The sequence below is a fragment of the Lissotriton vulgaris genome, chromosome 9 (assembly GCF_964263255.1).
Source record: "Lissotriton vulgaris chromosome 9, aLisVul1.2, whole genome shotgun sequence".
In the NCBI taxonomy this organism is placed as follows: Eukaryota; Metazoa; Chordata; class Amphibia; order Caudata; family Salamandridae; genus Lissotriton; species Lissotriton vulgaris.
In genome coordinates, this window is record NC_141697.1 from 792,715,472 (window position 1) to 792,740,964 (window position 25,493).

The 25,493-nt window shown below is 47.0% G+C and overlaps 1 protein-coding gene across 2 annotated transcripts in view; it reads left to right on the forward strand.

Moving 5' to 3' along the window:
• The window catches only part of LOC147692277 (uncharacterized), a 312,790-nt gene that overhangs the window by 30,286 nt on the left and 257,011 nt on the right, over nt 1–25,493 (forward strand). The window contains exon 2 of one of the 2 annotated variants that reach the window (XM_086938542.1): nt 18,183–18,290. The exons of the other annotated variant lie outside the window; for it this stretch is intronic. The gene's annotated coding sequence lies outside the window, so the exon portion shown is untranslated. The remainder of the gene's footprint in view (nt 1–18,182; nt 18,291–25,493) is intronic. 2 annotated transcript variants of the gene reach the window in all.

Sequence of the window (25,493 nt, forward strand, 5' to 3'; positions counted from 1 at the left end):
TAAAAGGGTGCAAGTGGGCGGATCTCAGATTGCGGGTTGGATTATATCTGTTGATCATGCTGTTAATGAATTTGGGATTACTGCCATTCAAGGATTTAAAGATGATACATCCCATCTTGAAGGCGCATCTCTGTGATATAGGGAGCCAGTGTATTTTTTTCAGAAGGGGAGAGACGTGTTGGCTTTTCCTTTTCCTGCAGAATCAATCTGGCCGTCTGGTTCTGTATCAGTTGGAGACGGTGGGTAAGGTATACTGGGATGCCATAGTATAGGGAGTTGGCATAGTCAATATGTGAGATCACCATGGCGAGGACTACCTGTAGTTTTGCTTCCTGAGTTAGGAACCTGCTGCTTTTCTTTATTTTCCTTAATTGGAAGAAGCAGGTGGAAATGACAGATCCAATTTGTGATTTCATTCTGAGGTCACTATTGACCACGACTCACAGGGTCTTGGCATGATTGGATGAGTCTGGGTTGTTCCAGTTGTTTGGGCGAGAACTGGGAGCTCCAGGTGTTGAGTGAGCCTCCCGTAAGGATCAATTCTGTTTTATCCGGGTTCAATTTCAGTTGGTTACTGTTCATACTGTCACGGATGAACAGCATTGTTGACTGACATTCGTGAGCGGAGGTCAAGAGTTATTGATAGGGAATACTATTTGGAAATCATCCGCATAGTTGAAGGTTTGAATATTCCTTTCTTTTAGTGCGTGAATCAAGGGGAGAAGGTAAAGGTTGAATAAGTGAGGTGAAAGTGAGGATCCCTGGGGGTTTTCTCAAGCAGTCAAGTCTACGTTGAATAAAAAGAGGGAGAAAGTTTGCAAATCATTTAAAATTCATTTTGAAACCTCTCCCTGGCTGCCAGTGTGTGCCTGCATGAAGTCAGTCATGCATTGTGCACAGTGATGTAGGATTCCAGAGTGTTTTTATAGCTCAATAACCTTTGAGCGTGGGCTGCCTTTCAACAAAGAAAGCTGTGGTTTGTTATGATATGGCTCTTCAGATGCTTGCAGTGAAAGGTAAGGTATACTCTGCCGTATGTACCTGGCTGACAACTGTTTTTAAAATTGTTGAAGCTGTTCATCTTCCATTGGTTTTTGTGATTTGAGGAGGTGGGGTCGCACTTTGTTACTCAGTTCAAAAAGCATTTGCAATGCAATAGGTCTCGCATTTACGGAGTTTAAGCTATAGGCATTGTAAATGACAATGCCTTTTATTTATCTATTTTTAAAAACAACACATAAATAAAAGGCATTGTCATTTACGGTGAGTAGTGGTGCTCCATGCGTTCTTGGGTAGGATTCCGCAGGATGTATGTTTAGGATGATGGAATGCACTAGGTCCGCGTCTGTCTGGCCATCTTGCTGGTCACGCCCCCTCGTCCTAGGTATGATTAAAAATATATCCTGGATGAATTGGGTATAACACCCCTTTCATCGATTAACCTGCTAACATGTTTCTGCCACTTGTATGCTTGTAAACAGGTCTGGGGCATTTGTCAAGTCTATGTAAGCCCCCTTAATAGATTGTACTAAGCACATCCATACCAGGTGACAAAGGAGTTTCCTACCTTGACCAAAGGTTAAGGCAACCCTAGTATGGGCAGTTACTAGCTTTGTGTTGGGGCTCAAGGATGGCAAATCCTTTAGTCACACATTCCTCAAGGAGAAGTGCCAGCATACAACCTATATCACATCTGTCGACCAGCTGTACTTGTCTGTTGTGGAAGCTTGCTTGTTCAAGTTCGGCTGGCTGAATATTGTAAATAATATCTGGATCCCTGTTTTATCCAGGCATACGTTTGTATTAAGAACTCCCTCACAACATGAGGTTCAGTCTGTCCTGGTGGTATCATCTTACCAGGGAGTTGTGAAGTAGCCAATTGAGAATGATGCCACATACTGTGAGTGAGGTTTCCTCATCCGGAAAAGGTGGATTGACCATTTGATCTTAGGGTTCAGATAGGTTGCAAAAGTAAAACCCTTCCCCTTTCTGTACACTGTAACTGTTGTGTTTGTTAAAGGTTCACAGTAGCCAGTCTCTGAATTGGTTTGGGTTTCCACTTCACTGCAAATTGTTCTAACAGGAGTGACCCTTGGCATCCGCTGCCCATGCCGTCAGTTCCTTTGAGGAAGTGAACAATTGGACAACTGTGGTCTGGACTTCTTTGACAGTATCTTTGAGTGCCGATGTGCGCACCTTGGCCTCTGAGACATTTTTAACAGCAGTCCAGAAGTCTTGTCGCTGAAGGGTGGCATCCAAGCTGACCTCCCCATTTTTAGTCCCTAGCGCTGCTCTTGAATCTAAAATTGCTTGTTGGGTCTCTTTGTTGTGGCAATTTGCATTCATAGGGTCACTCTCATCTTTCCTGCTTTCACCTCACGGAGACATGGTGTTCATACTGGGTTAGCAGGTATATCTATCAGTATCTCAAATGAGAAAATCTATTTGGACCATTGATGGAGTGATTATCTGTGTCTGGGGATTTTTGTGGTGTGTATTAATCACAGTGATTACCTTCCGGACAAGCACATATACCACCCCTTATACAGTTGAAGATACGATGTCCACTACAGGCATCCATAGTGTCCGTTGCACTGGAGATTGGCCTAGCCCAAAGTACACTGTTGTGGTGATACAACTAGTCAGGGCTGTCTATCTACCCGCAAGCAGCTTGTTGCTCTTCTCCAAATGGAGTCTCTTCGTGGGGCCCCATTAGGTTATTTAGTTAATCTCTCACAGAAGGAGTGGGGTAGGGATTTCCCCGGCGATAGGATGCCCCCCCCCCCCGGCGATAGGATGGCCCCATTGCCATTACCGCATATCATTCATAAGAGGGCTCCCAGTCAGGGGTGGAGGTTGATGGCAGGAGCTAAAAAGGGGAATGTTGACCCTGTTGCAGTAGGCCCAACAATATTTGCTTAAGCGTCTTACTTCTGGAATTGCTGGGGGTCAGCACGAGCAGCTCGCCAACTCCGTGATAGGCTGTAATTTGAAGGGGGTAGCACTCTACACCATCTGAGGCCTGTGAGATTAGGGAGCCATACCCTTTGGAGTAGGTGCATTCGTGTACATGGAGGAGACTACCACAGCCACAGGAGAGTCAACAGTCCAGTTCTGCTTGTAGGCGACCTCATCACCCCGCAACTGTTCATCACAAGGATTCATAGTAGTGTGGGGGGTTGTGCTCTGGGAATGCAGCAGTCTCATCCTCATGTCACAGGACCCACCCGCATACCCAGCAAAGGTTACAGAAGCGCCCATATTCTGGAACCTGCGATGTGTGCATGCATCTGCCATCTTACTTTGGATGGGCCACCCAGACCCATTTCACCTTTGCCACCAGCTCAGCAATCAGCAGATCAGTCTTGTTTGTGTGTCGTCATTGTTCATGTCTTTATCTGTCTGGTACTATTTCAGAGCAATTTGGTGCAGTATTGCACAGGATGTCGAGGTTTGGAGATATTGGGGCCCAAAGCATTAGCAAAACATGTCCGCAATGATGGCTGTACAAGCTATTCCTATTTTTGTGCTGTGCTGCACCATTCAAAAAGCAATGTTACATGACGAGCTCAGCTCGTCATCATCACACGCCACCCGTGGCTGATGACGAGCTGAGCTCGTCATCAGCATCGAAGGGGTTAAAGATTTCAGGATTGGGAGGTTTCCTGAATTTCCTTTAATTTGTTTCAGCTCTGACTTAGGGACCAGATCCTTCCAGAGTTTGGGGTCCACCACTTCCAAGGATTGGTCTTGGCGGGTAATACTTTTTTTAAATTGTCTTTATTAGCATTTATAACATGTAACCATGCAGAGCAGAAAAACAAGATCCAGCAAGCATCATCATCATACATGTATTATAATTCAAATTTGAAAGAAGCAGCATTGTAGGACTCAATAGATAGAAGAGAAGAGAGAGAGAAGGGAAAATCAGAAGGGAGGAGAGAGGATAAACTGATCAAGGGGAACAGACCACTCTTAACGTCTCGCAGTTCGCGAATGATAGAAATGGTCAGCAAGACTATGCATTTAAAGAGAAGTCAATCTCCATATTCAGTAGAGCAGGTTGGGTCAACGAGTTAAGCTCAGGGTTGTCCATGCAGCACTGTCATGAGGGAGGGGGGGGTGGCCTAGGGCAGTATAAATACAGTCATGCTGGGGGGTAGAAGAGTGCGTCTAAGGAATCCAAACACTCACGGGGGCTTGTTGTATTTAACTATCAGTGGCAGGCTCCTGTGCACGGATATAATATGATGCAAATGGGTCCAAGATGTATTTATGGCGGAATCTTGGGGGTATCTCTTCCCAGTAGGTCACAGGACCCACCCGCATACTCAGCAAAGGTTACAGAAGCGCCCATATTCTGGAACCTGCGATGTGTGCATGCATCTGCCATCTTACTTTGGATGGGCCACCCAGACCCATTTCACCTTTGCCACCAGCTCAGCAATCAGTCTTGTTTGTGTGTCGTCATTGTTCATGTCTTTATCTCTCTGGTACTATTTCAGAGCAATTTGGTGCAGTATTGCACAGGATGTCGAGGTTTGGAGATATTGGGGCCCAAAGCATTAGCAAAACATGTCCGCAATGATGGCTGTACAAGCTATTCCCCACTTAACCGCATCGCTGCTGCGGTGATTTTTGTGCTGTGCTGCACCATTCAAAAAGCAATGTTACATGACGAGCTCAGCTCGTCATCAGCACACGCCACCCGTGGCTGATGACGAGCTGAGCTCGTCATCAGCATCGATGGGGTTAAAGATTTCAGGATTGGGAGGTTTCCTGAATTTCCTTTAATTTGTTTAAGCTCTGATTTAGGGACCAGATCCTTCCAGAGTTTGGGGTCCACCACTTCCAAGGATTGGTCTTGGCGGGTAATACTTTTTTAAAATTGTCTTTATTAGCATTTATAACATGTAACCATGCAGAGCAGAAAAACAAGATCCAGCAAGCATCATCATCATACATGTATTATAATTCAAATTTTAAAGAAGCAGCACTGTAGGACTCAATAGATAGAAGAGAAGAGAGAGAGAAGGGAAAATCAGAAGGGAGGAGAGAGGATAAACTGATCAAGGGGAACAGACCACTCTTAACGTCTTGCAGTTCGCGAATGATAGAAATGGTCAGCAAGACTATGCATTTAAAGAGAAGTCAATCTCCATATTCAGTAGAGCAGGTTGGGTCAACGAGTTAAGCCCGGGGTTGTCCATGCAGCACTGTCATGAGGGAGGGGGGGTGGCCTAGGGCAGTATAGATACAGTCATGCTGGGGGGTAGAGGAGTGCGTCTAAGGAATCCAAACACTCACGGGGGCTTGTTGTATTTAACTATCAGTGGCAGGCTCCTGTGCACGGATATAATATGATGCAAATGGGTCCAAGATGTATTTATGGCGGAATGTTGGGGGCATCTCTTCCCAGTAGGTGGCGAGTTGTTCTTGGCAGTGAACAGCATCCTGTAGCCAAGATTGAATCTTGGGCGTCTTCTGATGTGCCCAGTTCATAGCGACTCGTCGTTACGCAAGTAACAGGAGCATGGCCCCAAGACGGCAGGTGTCAGGCAGGAGGTCCTTCACATAGCCCAGAAGGCATGTTAGCGGCGTGAGCCGGATTATGCGTCCCAGCATTTGCACAATTGTAGAGCAAACTGTGTGCCAGTAGTCTCTCACTCGGGGACTCGTCCAGGCCATCTGTAAGAAAGTAGCTTGTGGAGCTGTGCTTTGTCTGCAGCATGACCCATGTCTCAGTTCCATCTGATGCAGCTGCATGGGTGTGCAGTATAATTGATGTATATATTTAAAGTGTGTAAGCCACAGTCGGTAGATAGAGAAAGGGCAGTAATTTGCGCCCAACAGTATATCCATATGTCCACTTTTCGGCAGATATATGAGAATTTGTGTCACGCTCCCATAGCGCGATTGCCTGTGCAGTGCGGAGAGGCGCTGTAGTCTGCATAATAGTGTATAGTCTGGTGACCAACTGTGAGGAGAGGGTCTATTAAGCTTGTGTTCGAGCGCTGGCAGCAAAGAATGGTGATGCAGGAAATGTCATAAAGTGTGCGGCGTGCAGCCTGTAGTTGTTGAAACAAAATAGCGTCCAAAACAGTATAACCGGAGGGGCTTACTTGGGGCAAATGGGGGAGGGACTGCCCCTCTGGATATAGATTTGATAGGGTAGACAAGTGTCTCTGGTGTGTCCGTAGTGTAGTGCATTTAGCGTGCGGGGCAGCTAGGGGTTATGGGCAAGTGGGAAAGATGGTGCCTAGAGAGCGGAGAGTTGGGCCCGGTGATGAATGCTGTCCCATGCCCAGTGTACACATTTCACCGAGTCAACTACCTTTGCGAGGGTTCCTGTAGCACTGGTACACAGCAGTGCTGAGTGGCCAAGGGGAGGCAGCACCGACCTCCACTGCCGTGTGGGTCTGGAAACGTACCGGGTACAGCCGGTAATGTAAGTAATGAGCTTGTGCGCATAGTGCATACAAATGTAGGTCAGGTGCGCCAGGCCCCCTGATTAAACGGCAGTGTCAGTATTCCCCAAGCGATTCAAGGTTGATGGCTAGCCCAGGTGAGTGATATGAGATTGGAGCGCAGGCGCTTAAAAAAAGGAGGCAGTGATCTGTATGGGAATGTTTCAGAATAGATTTAGGAACTAGGGTGATATTATCATTTTAGCTATGGCCAATTGTCCCGTCAAAGATAAGTGGAGTCTATTCCAGATTGGAATTTTCTCTTCAGGCCAAGTCATTGTACGCCCATAGTTCACCCTCCACAGCTCCTCAATATTCCTGCTAAGCCATATCCCTAGATAGCGCATGTGCTCCGACGCTCATCTTGGCGGGTAATACTTCAATGAAGTTGTAGTAAATTACTTCTCTACTGTTCTCTACCGAATAGCTCTGTGGAATGTACCATGACATCATGGAATGCCTGGGTGTCTCTCTGTGCTTACAGTGTCAGTTGGTCAACTCAGGCTGAGCTGCTAGGAGCGTGCTCCTGGTGGGGCTGCATCTATACTTTCTATCTTCTCCTACTTACCTATCCTGGAACCAAGCTACAAAAAAGGATTACTCAACTATACAGCTGAACTCTGTATCTTCCTTTACAACAATTTGGTGACGATCTTGAACCTTCGTGTGAAAGTAAGGACAACTAAGGAACCAAAGGACAAGGAACTAAAGACATTAAGGACTTTCATAACGTCAATTCAAACTCAAAGGTAACGGCCTGACCAGCCCCACCAGTGTCCTGTACCATCTGGACAGCCTGCAGCCTGGGTGCTTGCCACTAAAAGACAAGGAACCAAGGACATTAAGGACTTTCAATACGTCAATTGAATCTCAGAGAAACACCCTGGACAGCCCCACCAGTGTCCTGTACCATCTGGACAGCCTGCACCCTGGGCGTTTGTCTTCTCATTATTGAGGTGTTTGCTGTCATCTGGAAGACTTCTACAGTGAAAAAGTCTCTTCAGCAACACTAAACAAGTCTCTCCTGCAACACTCTTCCCACAAGCGCCACAAGTTGCCTGTCCTTCTGTGTTTCCAGTTTTGGCACACTCTCCAAGACAGACACTGCGTTTTGGTCTGCAAGTGGAGTTTAGCGCCTTCTTGAGAGTAACCGCAGCAATGGAAGGGACTCAAGTGTTTACAGAAAAGTGGCACAGTTGGTAAGCTCATGCGCTTATTTAGACAAGTAATATTCAGTGACTGGGAGTACTTTGCCAGCTGTCGCAGTGACTTATTGTGTAACGAGTGGTACCTTTGGTGAGCCGACGCACATGTATGAAAAGGCAGGGAGGTCTAAACACTAGAGAAAATCTTCTTAATCACAGTCCTACCAACCCTTGGCTACGAGTTCCAGGCAGATGGACTTCGACTGGAGCATAGTGTCAACACGAAAAGATGCCCCATGGGTAATGACTCTAGGAACTGATCAAACAACCTCCACCAAAAATAGGGAACAACACAGGGTACTAACCCTGGAAAATAACACAACCGCCTCTAGGTAGGTTACACCGCAGGGTAGTCACCCTGGAAAACAAAAGTACAACCTCGCTTAAATAGGGTACACCACAAGGTACTCACCTTGGAAAACAAAAAGTACAACCTCCGCCAAGGAAGGGTACACCACAGGGTACTCAGTCAGTCAGTCATAATAGCTTTATTTCGATAAAAAACACATCTTAAACGCTGAAGAACAGGAATAAAAAAGCTATAGTATTAAAAACAAATTACATTTTGACGAACAATAAATATACCCAGATCAACTGGATGGCAAAAATTCATCAGTAACCTTATATAAAATAGTTAAAAGTAACATTTACAGTGTAAAAAGTAGAAGAAGGTACATTTACTGAGGGCTGAAAACACATAGCAGCAAGAATACTTAGAGGTTGGCATTCAAGGCTCTTGATCTAATATTCCAAGTCCATCTCAGGAATTTGGCCAGACCACACGCATACAGGGCTCGTGCATCAGATCTTAAAATGCGCATCGCCACAGAGTGGCTGCGAGTACCCAACTCTCTGCAGAGTGGTTTAAGCCAAGACTTCGTGGCCGTGTGGGGAGTGTCAGCGGGACTCCAATTCCCATGAGCCCCGCAAGTATCTGCACCTGTGTCCCGCCTGCAGCCGCCTGAAAACTGCTTCGCGGGAGCTGCTCGTAGCAGTAAACTTTTGCCCTTTGCCTGGGATGCACCAGAGACTTTGTGGCCGTGTGGGGAGTGTCAGCGGGACTCCAAATCCTAGGAGCCCCGCAAGTATCTGCACCTGTGTCCCGTCTGCTGCTGCCCACAGCCTACATTTTTGTGCACACCCCCCTCTACGCGGGACGCGCGCTGGCGTGCGCCGGGCGAAGCTCAGGCAAAGGGCGGGCCCGTCTGAGCACGGTAGTGGACGGGACCCACCCCCTTAATCCCTCATCCAAGCAGCATACGAAGGTTAGTACGTTGTGTGGTGGGTTATTAAGACTGCCTGCTGTACCGTTGCTGTCATGGACTATTAGAGTAGCTAACCGAAAAGGGTTACGGCGAAGGTGGGAAAGGGGAGAAAGTCGTTACCAGGAGGGTCTATTGTGGGCACACTGGACCAATTCTTAACTAGAGCATCCTCAGTTTTGCAACATGAAATTGATTGGACTGAGAAGAGGCTATATATGGAGCCGGCCTTTGATAAACGGTCTTCAATGGGTAGGCTGGCTGTGGCGGTGTCACCAGTGCCACAACTAACCGCCGATAGTGCGTTAGGCCATACTGGCGAGGGAAATCCGCTCTCACAAGCAGCGGGTAGCCTGCTTAGTTCCTCCGCTACTGTGGACGTTACATCAACTGATCCTTGTGTCCCTTCACAAAACCCTGAGCACCCTGGTGCGACTATACCGCGATTGCAGACCCAGTCGGCATCTAGCTCTAAAACGGGGGTCACTAACCTGACATCGCTTCCAATAGTTAAAAGAAAGCGTGCTGGAGCTATATTGAGAAATGGAAAAATGAAAATCCCACCAACAAGGACTGCCGCTGGCCCTGATACACCCCAGCTCATAGAAAACGGGCCAACGAGTACATTAAGTACCGGTGAACCTTTTCTTTACGAGTTCCGGGAAGACTTTTGGTCTAAACTGGAAACCATATTTACAGAGACTTGTCTTCGTATCTATAATAGACTGAACTCTATTGAAAACAGTCTTTCGATTCTTGAAACCCTGCTTGTCCCTGTACAGGTAGACAGTGGTGTGCGGGCTGTAGGTGGCAACGGTAACTTAGAGGGTCTAACTAGGTCAACAAATATAGTTTGCCACCCTGTAACCACGTATGTCCCCAATAATGCAGTGGAATTGTCTGCTTCAATTGTATTACCTGTTGAACTCCCTAATCAACCTTGTGATATTGTTGTGCCCAATGTCATTGCAATGACCAGAAGAGTGGAGAATGGGGGGGACAGCGGGGGAGATAGATCTCAACCTCCAGCAAGCATCGCCAGGACATTTGATGTACCAAAGAATGTACTACCACGTACAGATCTTCCTCCTGAGTCTATACTATATTTGGTAGTTCTAGTAGGGGTTCCTGTTCTGAGTCAGGGTAAAAGGGAGGTTTATAGTGAGTTGAAAAGCAAATGTATTCACTGGCTGAATTATAACAGGCCTCTCCCTCACCAGGTTTCTAGCGAAATCCTCTTTGCCCGACGTGTGGACTGGGTGGGGCCTTGTGCGAAAGTTATCCAGGGCGATTGCGTTGTAATCAATCTTAGGAACAGATGGGCTGTTGAGCATATCTGTAACTAGGCTGCAGGTTGTGAAACACGCAAATCCAATCCCTCCCCCTAACCTACTTCTACCCGACTGTCTTCACTAATTCTAATTCTGATACCACTAGAAGAGGGCAGACTTGGGTGGATGGGGAATTCTTGGGACATAAAGCCCAGATAGGGCATGTCAACTCGAAGGGAGCCCTGAACTATTCCCCAGCACTGGCCACGTTCCATCATAATAACAGATTCAGCATCCTGGACCAGGTAGACTGACGGTGGAGGTGCAGTTTGCCCACATTGACCAACACTGACGAATCAGGCTTCCCAGATGCTAGGGAAGGTTCGCCAGGTATTGAAGGCCCCATCAACCAACATAGTCGTCAGGGGGTGAGAGCACGCCTGAGGAAACTAGAGGTATTGGAAGGGGGGCAAGAGGAGTAAGCATGTTGGTGTGCTGCTTGGTGCCCAGTCTTCAGTAATTCAGCAGGGTGTAAGTAGCACCGGTACTACTATGGGTAAGGGATGGGTTCAAGAGAGAACACTGAGGGAGAAGGGGCATAAACCTGGGATGGCGGGGATGCACATTGATGACTGGTTACTTGGGGTGGTTAATTGCAATGGGGTACAAAAGAATTCTACATCCCGAGAGGCAAATTGCGATAACAAAATACTTTCATGGAACCTGGCCGGGATTAAAAACAAGCTAACTAGCCCAGACTGGGGTTTGTTTGTAGAAAAGTATGATGTATGTTTAATGCAGGAGACTTGGGCTCTGAAAAACGTACAATGGAAAGGTTTTGCAACATTTAGTAACCTAGCCACAACGAGGGGGAGGGTTAGACCATCTGGGGGATTAAGCATTTGGGTGGGGACGCACCTGTGGGCAAGAGCAGAACAGCTGCTAACGAATTCCGCAGACATACAATGTGTATTGCTATCTCTTCCAGCTAACACACAAATCGCCCTAATTAACATTTACTCAAGGCCCACGCAGAGTGGGCTGGAGTCCAGAGTCATTGACCAATTGAGAGACTTCATTACTGGCTCTCGACCATGAAATTAGTTTGATATTAGGGGGCGATTTTAATTGCCGGTTTGAGCCCCTGAATAACGCAAGTCTGGATGACCAAGATAATGAGAACCAGTATGGACATATTCCGGAACCCCTGATTCCGCCTGTCAGAGCATGGACCCCGCTGGTCCTTCAAAAAAATGTGTTTGTCCTCTCTTTCTCTCTGAGGGCCTGTAACGGGAGGCTTAAATAGGACAGACCTGGTTTACCAACTTTTAACAGAATAGGGCAAACTTCAAATATAGACTACTTCTTGGTCGAATCTAGATCATGGGATAGGGTACGGGACTTCCAGATACACCAGCGGAAAGATAGCGACCATAACGCTTTAGTTGTGACACTCAGGTCAGGGAACTGGGGACTGTCTAATCCTGTAGAAGTGTCTAATTCAACACAAAAACCTCTCTTGCTACAAAACTACAGGCGGAGAGTAAAATGGCCCCATATACAGGACTCTCCAAACAAATTAGCACGCATATACCGGCAGGTTGTGCCGTACCTCAGAGAAATGGCTGAGGTTGGGCCTTCAGATAACCAAGTAGGGCAGGACTCTAGGCCGCTAGAAATTCACAGTTGACCTCTAAACTGTTTGATGAGTTCTGTCCGGAAGGAATAGCCAAGGTAAAACCGGTCCCTTGTCATCCCTGGTATAACGCTACTTGTCGTAAAACTAAAAGGGATCTGCTGGAAGCTATAAAGGCTAGGGACAAACCAAGGATAAAGCAACTCCGGCTGCAGTACAAGCGGGTCACTCAATCGGAGAAGAAGGATTGGGAAATTAACAAATGGGATGATCTAAGAATTGCCATACAGCGCAAACACTTGAAATCCTTTTGGGCTATAGTCAGTAACGGGGATAGGGAGGGTAGACCAGCGACTGAACCTAATATAGCATCAGCAGTGTGGGAAGCCCATTTTGGAACTCTGTATGCATACCAGGGTAGTGTAGAGCTATCACCTTCAGCTCCAAGCCTCCTTCATGAGTATCGATTGGGGGGTGGGTACAGGAGATTACTAGTGCTGAAGTTGAATCAGCTATTGTCAAGTTACTACCTAATAAGGCACCGGGTCTTGACAAGCTCCCGTGGCACCTATTCCGGGCAGAACCGAAGAAATGGGCTCCATATCTCTGCGTTCTGTTCAATGCCATTCTAAGGTGAATGGAACTGCCAGATACCTGGCGGGGTGCAGACATAGTTCCCGTCTACAAAAAAGGCTGTCCCCTACTACCGTCCAACTACAGGCCTATAAGCCTGATAGACATTACCCAAAAGTTGATGGGACGAATCATTCTAGAAAAAGTCTTGGCCTAGGTTGAGGACAGTGAGATCTTGAGCCCTTTCCAGGCTGGCTTTAGGACGAGCACATCAACTATTGACCAGATATTCAGACTTCAGGTCTTGTATTGCAAAACAGTGAGTGTAGAGGGTGGCAGCCTCTACCTCATTTTTAGGTTTCGCCTCGCCGAAGGATGCGCTCTGCGCATCTTTTCGGCGCAGGCGAAATCCTGTTGAGAACTGTAAGGTGGCTTTGTTCGGCCCTCGTCCTTGATTGGCTGGCTCCGTAAACGGAGCCTTGCCATTGGACGAGGGGCCTGTCCGTCAATGCCGGACCAGACACGGGGGCGTTCCCGACATTCTTTGGCTTTTGCCGACGTCACGGGACGCCGGGAACGCCCCCGTGTCTGGTCCGGCATTGCCGGCACCTCCCTTGTTAGGTCAAGAGCTGTGTGCACAGGCGCGCATATGGTGGCGTGATTTCGCTATCCCTCCTGCACGTGCACCGCGCTGTGCACTTCGGCCACGCTTTTCTCTCTCCACCTTAACTCTCTCCTCCCTCTTTCTACTACCCCTTGTTTTTAAAGCACATAGCGCCTTAATTTAAAACTGTTCTGCAGTATTTTCGCACTGGTGTCAGTTTAACATGTTAATGTAGAGCTATTTTCACTCAATTCAGCGTGACGAATTTCGTAACTTTCATAGCATATGATCAGATCTGCTCCCACTTGTAACAACGCTTTGTTTTCACTTTGACCGTCAAACGTATGCAGGAAAGTATCTTTCGGCTGTTTTTACTACTTAACATAATCTCCAAACAGAATTCTATTTCTATTCCTAAAATATCAGTGGACGCATCCTTTCCACCCTCCAAATCGCAATTTCACAAAAAAGCTTACGTTACATTTTTAAAGGGTTACGATGTGGTTAATAAACGTTGTCGGATGCATTTGATTTTAGCTCACCCTACGAAACAAAAAAAAACGTATTAATCATAATTGGGCGGCGAACCCTAGTGCATTTATCAATGCTTGTTCACTAAGCTGCTACAAGTGGTCATGGGATGAGAGTTCTAACCTATGTATTTATAACACATCGAGTGACTCGAAGAACATCTCTTTAAAAGTTTAACGCCTGTGAGTTTGTCAATGTTAGGGTGTGTGGTGTGAGGGGCGCTCAGATGCTGGAAGCTAGCACGGTCAATGCATCGATGGGCCGTTTTAACTTTAGACAAAATAAGTGTAGAGGAGTCACCGGTTCAAATGAAGGAAGGGCTCTGCGGAAGTTTGACGTAATGTGACTAGCTGTGTGTGAAAGACGAGTGCTAACCCCCCCCCCCCCTCCCCGCCCTCATTTCCCCCAAGTGCTTTCTGCACCCATCACATGGCGTCACACTTAAGCAGAACCCTGTCTCATTTGAGCCGGTGGGTCATCTGCACTTATTTTCAGGGACCAGCTTTTATTTTTCCTCAAACGTTGATGCAAGAGAAGAAACACCGAAAGGAGAAAAAGAAATGAAAACCCGAAGGCAGGGATGTACAGGAAGCTGCAAGAGTGAGATGCAGGGAGTGAGTGTCTGGAGGAGGATGATGGAGGCACCAGTGGGACTCAGGACTATAGCGCCTTGGTGTTCAGGACCCGACCTTGGCTAGCGACTGCCGAGGGCTTCCAAACTCAGGGTCCTGGCATTCATTCTTTTCTTTTTTACAAATTAAGCACTGGCCCGGTTATTACTCACACAGCCCATACTATAATGGTAACTCTAGCGGCTAGAAGGCAGCGCTGGCACTAGGAGCATGATGGCGGTAACTTGAAAAGAGGGAGCAAGGCGAAGTCTGTCCCCCTATAAATCGAGTTGGGGAGTTTCGCCTCCCGCTGCGGGGGTAGCGCTGCATTTCATGCCCGCACTGGGAGGTGTCACAAGTCTTCATCAATGCTCTGCTTCTCGGAGCACCCCGCAAATTCGCTTGCATTTGCACTGGGTTTGCATTTTATAGCGCTTCACACCAGTGGACTTGAATGGTTTTAAGTTGCAGCCTAAGTATATAGCTCCTCCTGCTGGGGACCAGGTGTAGTTACAGAGCTTTGTGTCTCATGGCTGAATACTAGTCGTGAAAGTGCGAAGTGAATGGGCAGGACTACGATTGGTGCTATGACGTGGCTCACATTTTGAATTGAAGGTCGTTACAATGTACAAGTATTTCCACCATTCGTTAAAACATGCACTCATAAATAATTCTCGTCCTTGAGGTCCAGTAAATTCTTTTGTAGTTTATTTCTGGAGATTCACAGCTTTTGCCAAAATTAAAGAGGGATTACATATCCGCCTCATCAGGGAAAAGGGATATGGTATAAAATCGGGCACCTTCCTAAAATCGGGCAGGAATTGAACGGCTTTCTTTTCGCGGAAGTATTGCAATGCTGATTTTGCATCCCCGGTGTTGTTCTGGTCACAAGACAGCGTGGCTGAGTTCCTTTGCCTCGGTGACCTGTCCAGAGTCAATCACTTATTCCACAATCCAGTGGACCTTTTAATTTGCATGCGGTGGGGCTGCAGTCGGCATGGAGCTGTTTATGTTGGATGGAAGGCAGACTTTGCAGAACGTGTTTGCTGAGTTGATTTCTGTGTAAAATTTAATACCGAGGCCCGGATTTATAAAAGGTGTTGCGTTGTCTGTACGTTGCACAAGGCAATGCAAGGCAGAGTGAAGAGTGAGTGTGTAGAGTGAGTGTGCAGAGTAGTGAGTGCAGAGTAGTGAGTGTGCAGACTAGTGAGTGCAGAGTACAAAGTGAGTGTACAGAGTAGTGACTGCAGAGTGCTAGGGAGTGCAGAGTGACTGCAGAGTGCTAGGGAGTGCAGAGTGACTGCAGAGTGCTAGGGAGTGCTAGGGAGTGCAGAGTGACTGCAGAGTGCTAGGGAGTGCAGAGTGACTGCAGAGTGCTAGGTAGTGCTAGGGAGTGCAGAGTGCTAGGGAGTGCAGAGTGCTAGGTAGTGCTAGGAAGTGCAGAGTGGCTTGGGAGTGCTAAGGAGTGCAGAGTGATTAGGGAGTGCAAGGGAGTGCTAGGGAGTGCAGGGGAGTGCAAGGGAGTGCTAGGGAGTGCAGAGTGACTAGGGAGTGCAGAGTGACTAGGGAGTGCAGAGTGACTAGGGAGTGCAGAGTGACTAGGGAGTGCAGAGTGACTAGGGAGTGCAGAGTGACTAGGGAGTGCAGAGTGACTAGGGATTGCTAGGGACTGCAGAGTGACTGCAGAGTGCTAGGGGGTGTTAGGGACTGCAGAGTGACTGCTAGGGAGTGCTAGGGATTGCAGAGTGACTGCAGAATGCTAGGGAGTGCAGAGTGACTGCAGAATGCTAGGGAGTGCTAGGCAGTGCAGAGTGACTAGGGAGTGCTAGGCAGTGCAGAGTGACTAGGGAGTGCTAATGAGTGCAGAGTGACTAGGGAGTGCTAATGAGTGCAGAGTGACTAGGGACTGCTAGGGAGTGCAATAGAGTGCAGAGTGCAAGCGAGTGCAGAGTGCAAGGGAGTGCAGAGTGCAAACGAGTGCAGAGTGCAAGGGAGTGCAGAGTGACTAGGGAGTGCCGAGTGACTAGGGAGGGCTAGGGTGTGCTAGGGAGTGCAGAGTGACTAGGGAGGGCTAGGGTGTGCTAGGGAGTGCAGAGTGACTGCAGAGATTAAGCTAATGGCAATGTAAATGACAATGGCATTTATTTATCTGTTTTCAAAACCAACACATAAATACAAATTTTGTCATTTACAATGCCAATAGCTCTAACTTTTCCAAAGGCGAAACCATTGCATTGTAAATGCTTGTTGTTGACCTGAGGTCTGCATTCGATCTGGTCCCTAGGGAAAAATTGTGGAGTGTACTTCTAGATCTTGGTATCCCACTATATCTCTTGGATGTCCTAAGAAGGCTTCACTCTGAAACTTATGCCCAAGTTAGGTGCGGGAAGCATGGAGAACTGTCAGCCCGCTTCCGGTAAAAAAGGGGGTTCGCCAGGGGTGTGTCCTGGCCCACACCCTTTTCAGTCTATACATTAATGGGCTTATAGACCACCTACTTTGTGCTAAGGATATTGATGCACCGAGGATAGCTACAGCTCGGGTTCCCGCATTGACGTTTGCGGACAACACTTTGTTGTTGTCCAAGACATCAATGGGCCTCCAACGTACCCTGGACGGCTTCACCGACTTTTGTGCACTGAGAGGCCTAGAGATAAATCTGGCCAAAACCAAATGTATGATTTTTAATCCACCCAGGCAGACCCGCCAAATCCAGTACTGAATGGAATTCCTTTAGAGAGAGTGAAAACGTTTGAGTATCTGGGTATTATCCTTGCGGAACATATGGAATGGGATAACTTGGTAGCAAAGGCTGCTCTAAAACTAACTCAAACGGTGGGAGGAATATCGAAGATGCACAGATCAACTGAGTTTAAGCCTGCTGCTCCGGTTATTGAAATTTATAAAGTTCAGGTTAGAGCGGCTTCCATCTACGGGACCGAGCTTTGGGGGCATCACAGGCCTACTAGCCTTTCTAGAGTAGAGCATACATTTATGAGGAACCTGTTAGGACTCCCAGTTAGTACACCGCTAGCACCTCTTTGGCTGGACCTTGGGCTACTCCCCATAGAGGAGGAGATGGCCTTAAGGCCACTTACATACTGGAAAAGACTATGGTGAGTTCCTGAATTAGCCCCCTATAAAAATGAATTCAAGGATGTTTGGGCTGAAATAAGAACTAACAAAATCCTGTGGTTATCCCACATCAAGGAACAGTGTAGTATGACTGGTCTACCGGAGTTATGGGAAACACCAGAATTATCATGCCCGGCAACATCTAGGGTTGATCTGGTTTACCATTATAGGCACTATAAACTAATGTCTCTTCATGTGAGTTCTACAACTGGTAGATTGACAACTCAGTTCCTTCAAATAAAGGTAGACTACAAAAAGGAAGACTTCCTAGACCTGATTTATCCAACTTTGGCAAAGAAACTATACATCCAATTCTGGCTGGACTGTCTTCCGCTTAGGTCATTTACCAGCAAATGGGAGACAAATAAAAATACTGAGTGCCCAGCCTGTAGATACCATCTGGAAAATTAAATTCTTGTCCTCTTTTTCTGTCCCACCTACCAGTCTGTACGTAAACACTGGGTAAAACCGATTTGTAGAAATCTTGGCTTTAGACAATGTTCCACAGCTTTTAGAGTGCTAAAATACGATACACACCCCCTATTGATTTTGCTGTCTCCCGCTTTTTAAACAGGATGTGGCATAAACGTAGAAACTTTTTACCGAAATAATCGGAGATTTAAATATCTCTAGGAAACTTAATCTACTTACTCGATAACTATTGTACGGTTTAATCTGATTTTAAGATGTGATACTTAGGGAATGGTTTTATCTTTGTGAAGTAGGTGTATATATATGATTGTGATTGTCTTTGCTGTTTTATGTTATTTATTTATTCTTTTGCTGTGCCTGTATGTATTTTATTCTGCACTGTTATCGTCCGATGTGACCGAAATAAAGTTATGGAATGGAATGGTTTAAGCCAATATTCCCTATGCGCTTTGTAGGCTGAACAAACGAACATGACGTGCGCAATTGACTCAAGAATCGCCTCACAATTCGGGCAGGAGGCTGGTGTCTGGTGAGGGGAATTCCAGTGCGCAGTCAGCTCACGAGTGAGTAGTGAGACTACCCTGAACTCAAAAAACAGGGCTCTGTCATAAGGTTTCTGTATGACATCTAGGTATTGTTCATAACGAGTAAAATGCTTGTGTTGCATGAACTCCTCTGTCAACCTGCCTAGTTTGAGATCGAGGAAACCTTTATTGCCGACCCAGGACCAATAAGCCTTCTTGAGTTCTGCCTTTGGTGGAGCGGTTCTATTTGCCCATGCCTCTTTAAGGTGAAGCTCATACAGTAGTGTTTTAGATCCTTTAGCCATTTAATTTTATACCAACCATCCATATACATTATTTCACTTAGCCCTGCTGCATACTTTGCAAGTTCTGGTGTCCTCCACACGCGAGCCCACAATAGAAGGGGGCGAAGTCTTGCTAGATCTTTAAATAAGTGGCACCCTAGATCTTGCAATAAAGGCCTGGTGGGGGTCCTCTGAGGTAGCATCATAAGCGCTTTTAAAAACTTGTTTTCTGATCTCACAATTTGCTCAGAATTAGAGAAGCCCCAGAGTTCGGCACCGTAAAGGGCTGAACTCACTCCTCTGGCCTTATAGATATCGATGGCGGGAGCAATAGGTCTACTGGTGGAAGAGCGATGCTCTTTGAGTATTGCCCCCGCTACTTTTTTATGGTTTAGGAGCATTTTTTTGGATGTGAGAACTCCAGAGCATAGAGTCAGAGATGCGAATGCCCAAATAATCAAACGTGGTGACCCTCTCTAACGAGACCGAATTTAGTACTGGTGGGGTCCTAAGTTTTATGGGGGATTCAGCATCAAATATTTTTTTTTCTCAGAATTAATAACCAGCCCTCTGTTGGTGCAAAAAGATTGGAAGATATCCAACAGGCTCTGCAAGCCCCTCGGGGTCCTTGAGATGAGGAGGGTGTCATCGGCGAACAGGAGAGTTGGAATTTTTTCGTCCGCCAGGGCTGGAGCGTCAGATGGTATTCGCTGTAAATGTTCAACCACCCCATTCACATAGAAAGAAAATAGGGTGGGAGCTAAAACACAACCCTGGCGGACACCCCTGTTCACTGATATTCTGGCTGTCTTCTGCCCTTGAGAACTGTAATAACCGACTTTTCCGACCCTCTTTAGAGGGAGGATGATGGAAGATGACTCCAGCCTATTACCCGTATAGTATAGGGATTAGGACTATAAGTAGGACCTATCCATGAGGCACAGTAGTGCATTTTCGTACCCTTTTCTTTAGATCAGGGCTTATAAATTTAAGCTAGGGGATAGATATATAAGTATTAATGAGGATCCATCCTTTTGCAAGAGTGTTAGTATATCTTCAATGGAGTTATGCGTATTTTGGGCCTTGTAGGCCTTAAACGGGACAGACTCCATTTTGCTTTCTGCCCGGTAGCTTGAGAGGCTTTCTAGGTCAAGTGTAATGTTTTAGTTTCGAGGTGTTGTTCGCTTGGAGAGAACCGGCTCAGGCTGGCCCTTATCGAAAGACTGTATTTTTCACCACTCCGAAGACACAACTTCAGGCCGGCCGGCTGGGAACGTGTCCTTGGTACGGGGAGGTACAAGAATTTGGTGGGCGGCAGGTTACTGGCCGTAACTTTCCATGAAGGGACAAGCTTCCATATTAGCGAAAGTGTTAGGCAGTGAGTCAGTCAGTCTGTAGGCGGCAGCTAGCCGTTAGCATCTATGCCATTAATTATTTTCAAGGCAGACAGTCGCCATTTTAAAGTCCGAGAAAGATCTGAAACCGAGACTCTCTGAGAAAGGCTGAAGGAGAAGTAGCGCGGAGCGCACAGAGACAGAGAGAGAGAGAGAGAGAGAAAGAGACGGTAGTCAAGAGCGAGCAAGGTTCCAGTGACTTGGAGGGAAGCAGAGAAGATTGAGCATAGCGGTGCAGACATGTACCCGTGACTGCTGAGGTGTGATTCCGAGACGAGCCAAGACACAGAGACGAGAAGGGAACCTAGATGACTGCCGAACCCCGACTTCATATTAACCAGGTGACCTCTGCCCTTTCCCTTATTAAGCGCGCATTCTAACCTTTACTTTTCTTTTCAGAATATACATTGTGTAGTATTGTGTTTATTTTTATTGTTGTAATAAAACACCCCCAGTTCTTAGTGAACCGACATGTGCCTTGTATTCTTGTTCAATCAGGGTAACCTTGTCTTCTAGTCATGCATAGTTTGCGTGAACGGATGCGAATCCCGCTCAGGTAAGAGATGGATGAATAAAGAGGAGGAAAAGGGGACATTTGATGTCAGGAGCAGAAGGTACATATTGCAATCTGGAAAGCCATACCAATTTCTATTATTGTAGTTTTATCCTGAGTAGACAATGAGAGACTTCTTCCCTAAGTATACATAGGAAAGTGATCATCGTTGATACACGGCGTTAATGAGAGCACCTGAGATAGATGGTGTGTAGGTCTGCCGGATTGCGGATCGTGTGTAAATGAGAACACCGGAGGGACACGGTGTGTAGGTCTGCCGGATTGCGGACCGTGTGTAAATGAGAACACCGGAGGGACACGGTGTGTAGGTCTGCCGGATTGCAGACCATGTGTGAATGAGAGCACTGGGACTGCAGGCCCATGTGTGTAGACACGCCGGATTGCGTGTCGAGTGAGCACTGAGGGAGGTCAGTGTGTGAGAGTATATAATCAGACCTGCCCCAGGGTAGATTAGTCTGGGCCTAAGTGGCCGCGAGACTCGTCGGTGTGAATAGGATATTGTAAAAAACCTATGCATGTTTATTGCAATTTTCCCCATCCTTAGGTACGAGATGTACATACATATACCTATACCCATTGTAAATACGTTCTAAGGAGGGAGGTGATTACGTTCCCGGCTGGGTTAGAGGGGCTCCTAGGAGCTGATCCCATCTGGACCGAAAATCCGGTCGGTACAAGAACCCCATCTCACTTGGGCGTAATTGCCTTCATGGAGGCGCACCAGCATATTTAGAATATTCTTAGGGACCCCCTGCTCAGCTAACACCTGCCACAGGCGCCCCCGGGGGACCAGGTCAAAGGCAGTCTTTAGGTCGATAAATGCGAGATAAAGACTGCCCTTGCCTGTCTGGACCACCTTCCAATAGAAGAAGAGTAGCCTAAAAACCTGCTTGATTGTCCCGGTCCCAGCCATAAAACCTGCTTGGTAGTCTGAGAGGATCCTATTTTCGTCTGCCCATTCCAAGATCCTCTCCAACACCACCCTCCCAACAACCTTCTGTACTGTGTCAATCAGGCTTATTGTGTGAGGTCTTCCCGAAGGAGATCCCCAGGGATGCCATCAGGGCCTGCTGCCTTTGCAGGGACTATGCGCAGGATGGCGGTTTCCACTTCCAATTCAGAGAAAGGATAGCTGTTTAGGTCCCCCCAGGCCTGTTTTCAAGTCAGTAAGTAGGCCTTCACATGGAACTTCCTCGGAATTAGAGTAAAGTTTCAGGAAGTGGTCATACCAGGTTTGGCTTGGGATATTGCAGGTGATTAATTCGCATTCAGGTCGCGTTTTAGTTCTAATCAGATTCCAAAATCGACTAGCATCCTTCTCCACACTTACTATTTTCAGGGCTTGCCAGTGCTGCTCTTCCCACTCTTTCTTGGCATTGGAAACTGCCTCCTTGTAATCCCTCCTTCCTAACTGAATCATAGGGAGAGACTTACTTTTAACGGCCGCGACCAGGGCGGTCTTTTTGCTTCTACAGTTTTTCGAATACCACATATTGCTACTATTTGGCTTCGCACACACTGGGCGGGGCCCTGCTACAATAGATATGCGGAAAAAAGTTCCCAGGGTACGAATAGTTTTTTCATACATTTTGGGAATCTATTCAATAACATCTTGGTCCGTAGAGGCCCATCTGATTTCTCCCAAAGCCTCTACCAGGGTCTCTCTAATGCCACATAGTTTCTTATCATCCAGGACAACTCTATGCCATTTCAAATATCTGCTACAATTTGAGGGAATTACTTCCCTTGTTGACATTAGATTTCCTGTGTCTTTGGATCCAGAATTGGGCAACCACGAAGATTGGAATATTAAACATAATGGATTATGGTCGCTGTCAACTGTCGGTGTTCTCACCATATCTATTAAATGCCGCCACAATTTGTAGTTTAAAAGGATATAGTCGATTCGCGAGGAGCAATTTACCCTATTATAGGTATGTGCCCCTGTAGAATCGGACAGTGACCTACCATTGGTTGCCCTTAGCCCATATTCTACGGTTAGAGAGTTTAACTGGACTGCCAATTTGGTCCACCTTTTTATCGGGGGGATACTCAGCAGGGGGATTCCCCGCTTCACATCATCCTCTATGGTGTCTAGCACATCCTCGGCAGCGAGAGGCTCAAAACTACAATTGAAGTCTCCCGCTACCAGGATGTGCGAGTCATGGGGACAGCTGGACAGTTCAGCTTCCAGGGATGCAACTATAGGAGAGTCTGCTCCACCCTTTGTTCCTCGGACATAGATGTTGAAAATTTCCAAGATTCTGCCCCCTTGGTTCTCCCAAATAGTTAATCTTAAAAGGTCTGGAGAAATACACTGGATCTGTTTCATTGTACAGTCTAAGGAAATACTAATCCATACTAGTAGGCCACCAGAGGGGCGCCCCTTCCCTGTTAATGGTGGTACTGCTGGAACACGGTAGGACACATCGCCTACTTTGTGATAAGGGACCAAGCTCCATGTTTCTTGGAAGATGCAAATAGTGTAGCCTTCAAGAAAGCTATTCCAATCTGGTAGAGGTAGTTTCTTAGAGAGGCCAGGTATGTTCCAGCAGAGGATCTTTAGGCTTGGACTATCCGCTTTGGGGTGTCCCAACTCATTAGATAGTTTAGTCTGGGCGCAGTTGGGTACCAGAGAGCAGTTTATGAAACAGGGGCTTACAGCTATATGCCTAGAATCTGGGGCCTTATGGTGGGAATGGGAAAATTCAGGTTGGGATGGCCTAGCCTGGGTATATGCACACTGTAAAGGGGTAATAACATTGGGGCCATTACCTATAAGAGCTGAAGCAGGATCATGTGTGTGAGCAATTGATATTTGGGAAGTTTCTATCAGTCAATCATTATCGATTAAGTGCGACCCTCTGGATAGCTCGCTAACCCCATCCCTATTTATTGTGGTAGAGGTTAATGGAAAACGTCTAAATTAAATACCTGAAGTGCCAGGAGGACAAGTCCTGTACTCCAAAGCCAATAGGCCATCGGCCAAATGGGGGGATGTCAACGTGAGCTCAATAGTGTCTCATTTTTGGGCTTGAGGAGAATACCTTGTTGCCTTAATAATGTCCTCTCTTATTAGTGATCGGCACCCCTAACATGTCGGATCCAATGTATGACCTTGTTACTTATTGAACCCCCATATTCACGACCCATAGGCTTAGAAACATTGACCATGAAAACTGTCTACTTCGAGGACATAGGGCAGAGAGAGCATCCGGGAAAGTCGGAGCCTGGCGCTATTGCGTTGTATGACGGTACCTGGGATATAAAAGGAGCTAATTCAGTATGAGTAGGCACTGATGGGACTCTAGTTTGTTTCCTGCGCTGGACCTTTGCCACTGCCTCACTAATTGGCTCTGGTCCTTGAGATGGAATGATGCGTGGTGGTTGGTTTGGTGCAGAGCATGCCCTGCCAACTTGTTTAGGACTTCTTGGCAGTAAATTTAAGGACTGTGAGGCGGCTAAAAGGTCTTGTGGAATGCGGTGCAAAGTTAATGCTTCCACAAAGGCTCTTAGGTCTGAGACTAAAGCTTTTAGGTACCTCACCTCCATTGTTAGCAAATTTATGATTGATATCAAAGTCGGGGTCCTATTACTTGAATCTACTCCACCCTCCATTTGCATATCGATTAGAACGTCCGCTAAGCCATAAATTAATGAGTCATCATGAATAACCGATGTATCAGCCAGAGCCGAGAAGGAGGTGGAGCACACTATAACGGTAGGCTCCAAATGGCTCGGCCCCTGTTGTACCGAGGGCTGAGGTGATGATCTCTGGGAAGGCGAAGGGATATCAGAAACGGGGTTGGGCTGTTTGCTACTAGTAGAGATGTTCGGACCAGACAACTTGCGAAACATTTGTGGTATGTGTAAATGGGTTGACTGGGAACGTTTGCTGGATTCGTCCATCTGAGCTGAAATGGTATCTAGGTTTACAACTAGGTCTCCTAGCAATATACTTTCACAGTCATCGACATTGGACATCTTCTTGTTGTTTTTCTTTACTTTCTTTGCTTTCCTGGGTTAAGTTCGTTCCTGGGCCCCCCTGCCCCCTCCATGGCTTTCCTTTTACCCATAGAAATAGACCCGGGAGGACAATATATCAGGTCCAAGGTGCTTTTGGGATTATATAACTGTTAGAATGTAAAAAGTACCTTTAGAAACAGTCACAAGTTGGTGCAGTTCGCTCCATCCGATATCCGATGGCAAGCGTAAGGGGGGTAGCTCTGCCCTGGCTGTGACGGGCTTGGACGGGTCCGCCCTTGGCCCGGGCTTCGCCCGGCGCTCGCGTCCCGCAAAGCGGGAGGCGTGGACAGTAATGTAGGCGTCGGGAGGAGCACAGGTGTTGCTGGTCGCGGGGCTCCTGGTCCTGGGAGTCACGCTTCTCCCCTCACTGTAGGCAACCCAGGGAAATGTGGCAACTGCTGCGAGCGACACCCGTGGAGCAGGGGCTGTGAACAGTGATGAAGGCGGGGCGAGAGGAGCACAGGTGTTGCTGGTCGCGGGGCTCCTGGTCCTAGGAGTCCTGCTTCTCCCCTCACTGTCAGCAACACAACCTCCCTAAATAGGGTACACCACAAGATACTCACTCTGGAAACAAAAGATAAAACCTACCCTAGTTAGTGTACACCTGAGTGTACTAACCCTTAAAACAACACCATGTCTGAATTCGGGGCACTAAACACCCTCACAACCTCCCCAAAGAAAAGGGTAAACTCAGTATTTAGGCACACAAAACACTATTCATGAAGACTGAGTTGGAGCACTGAGACACTAACCGCCCGCTCAAGACTCTATATTATAAAGAACTGAGTGTCCCCCCCTTTACACACAAAAGCAAAATGAATATAGGCATTGCAATCAAGGAGACATTTTTAAGCTCCGGTGATCAATCTTTCTCTCGAGGTCTCCACACAAGGGTTCAAACAGCTGCTAACATACAATAAAGAACAGTAGAGTTCCTTCCGTGTGCACTCGCTAAACTCTGCTG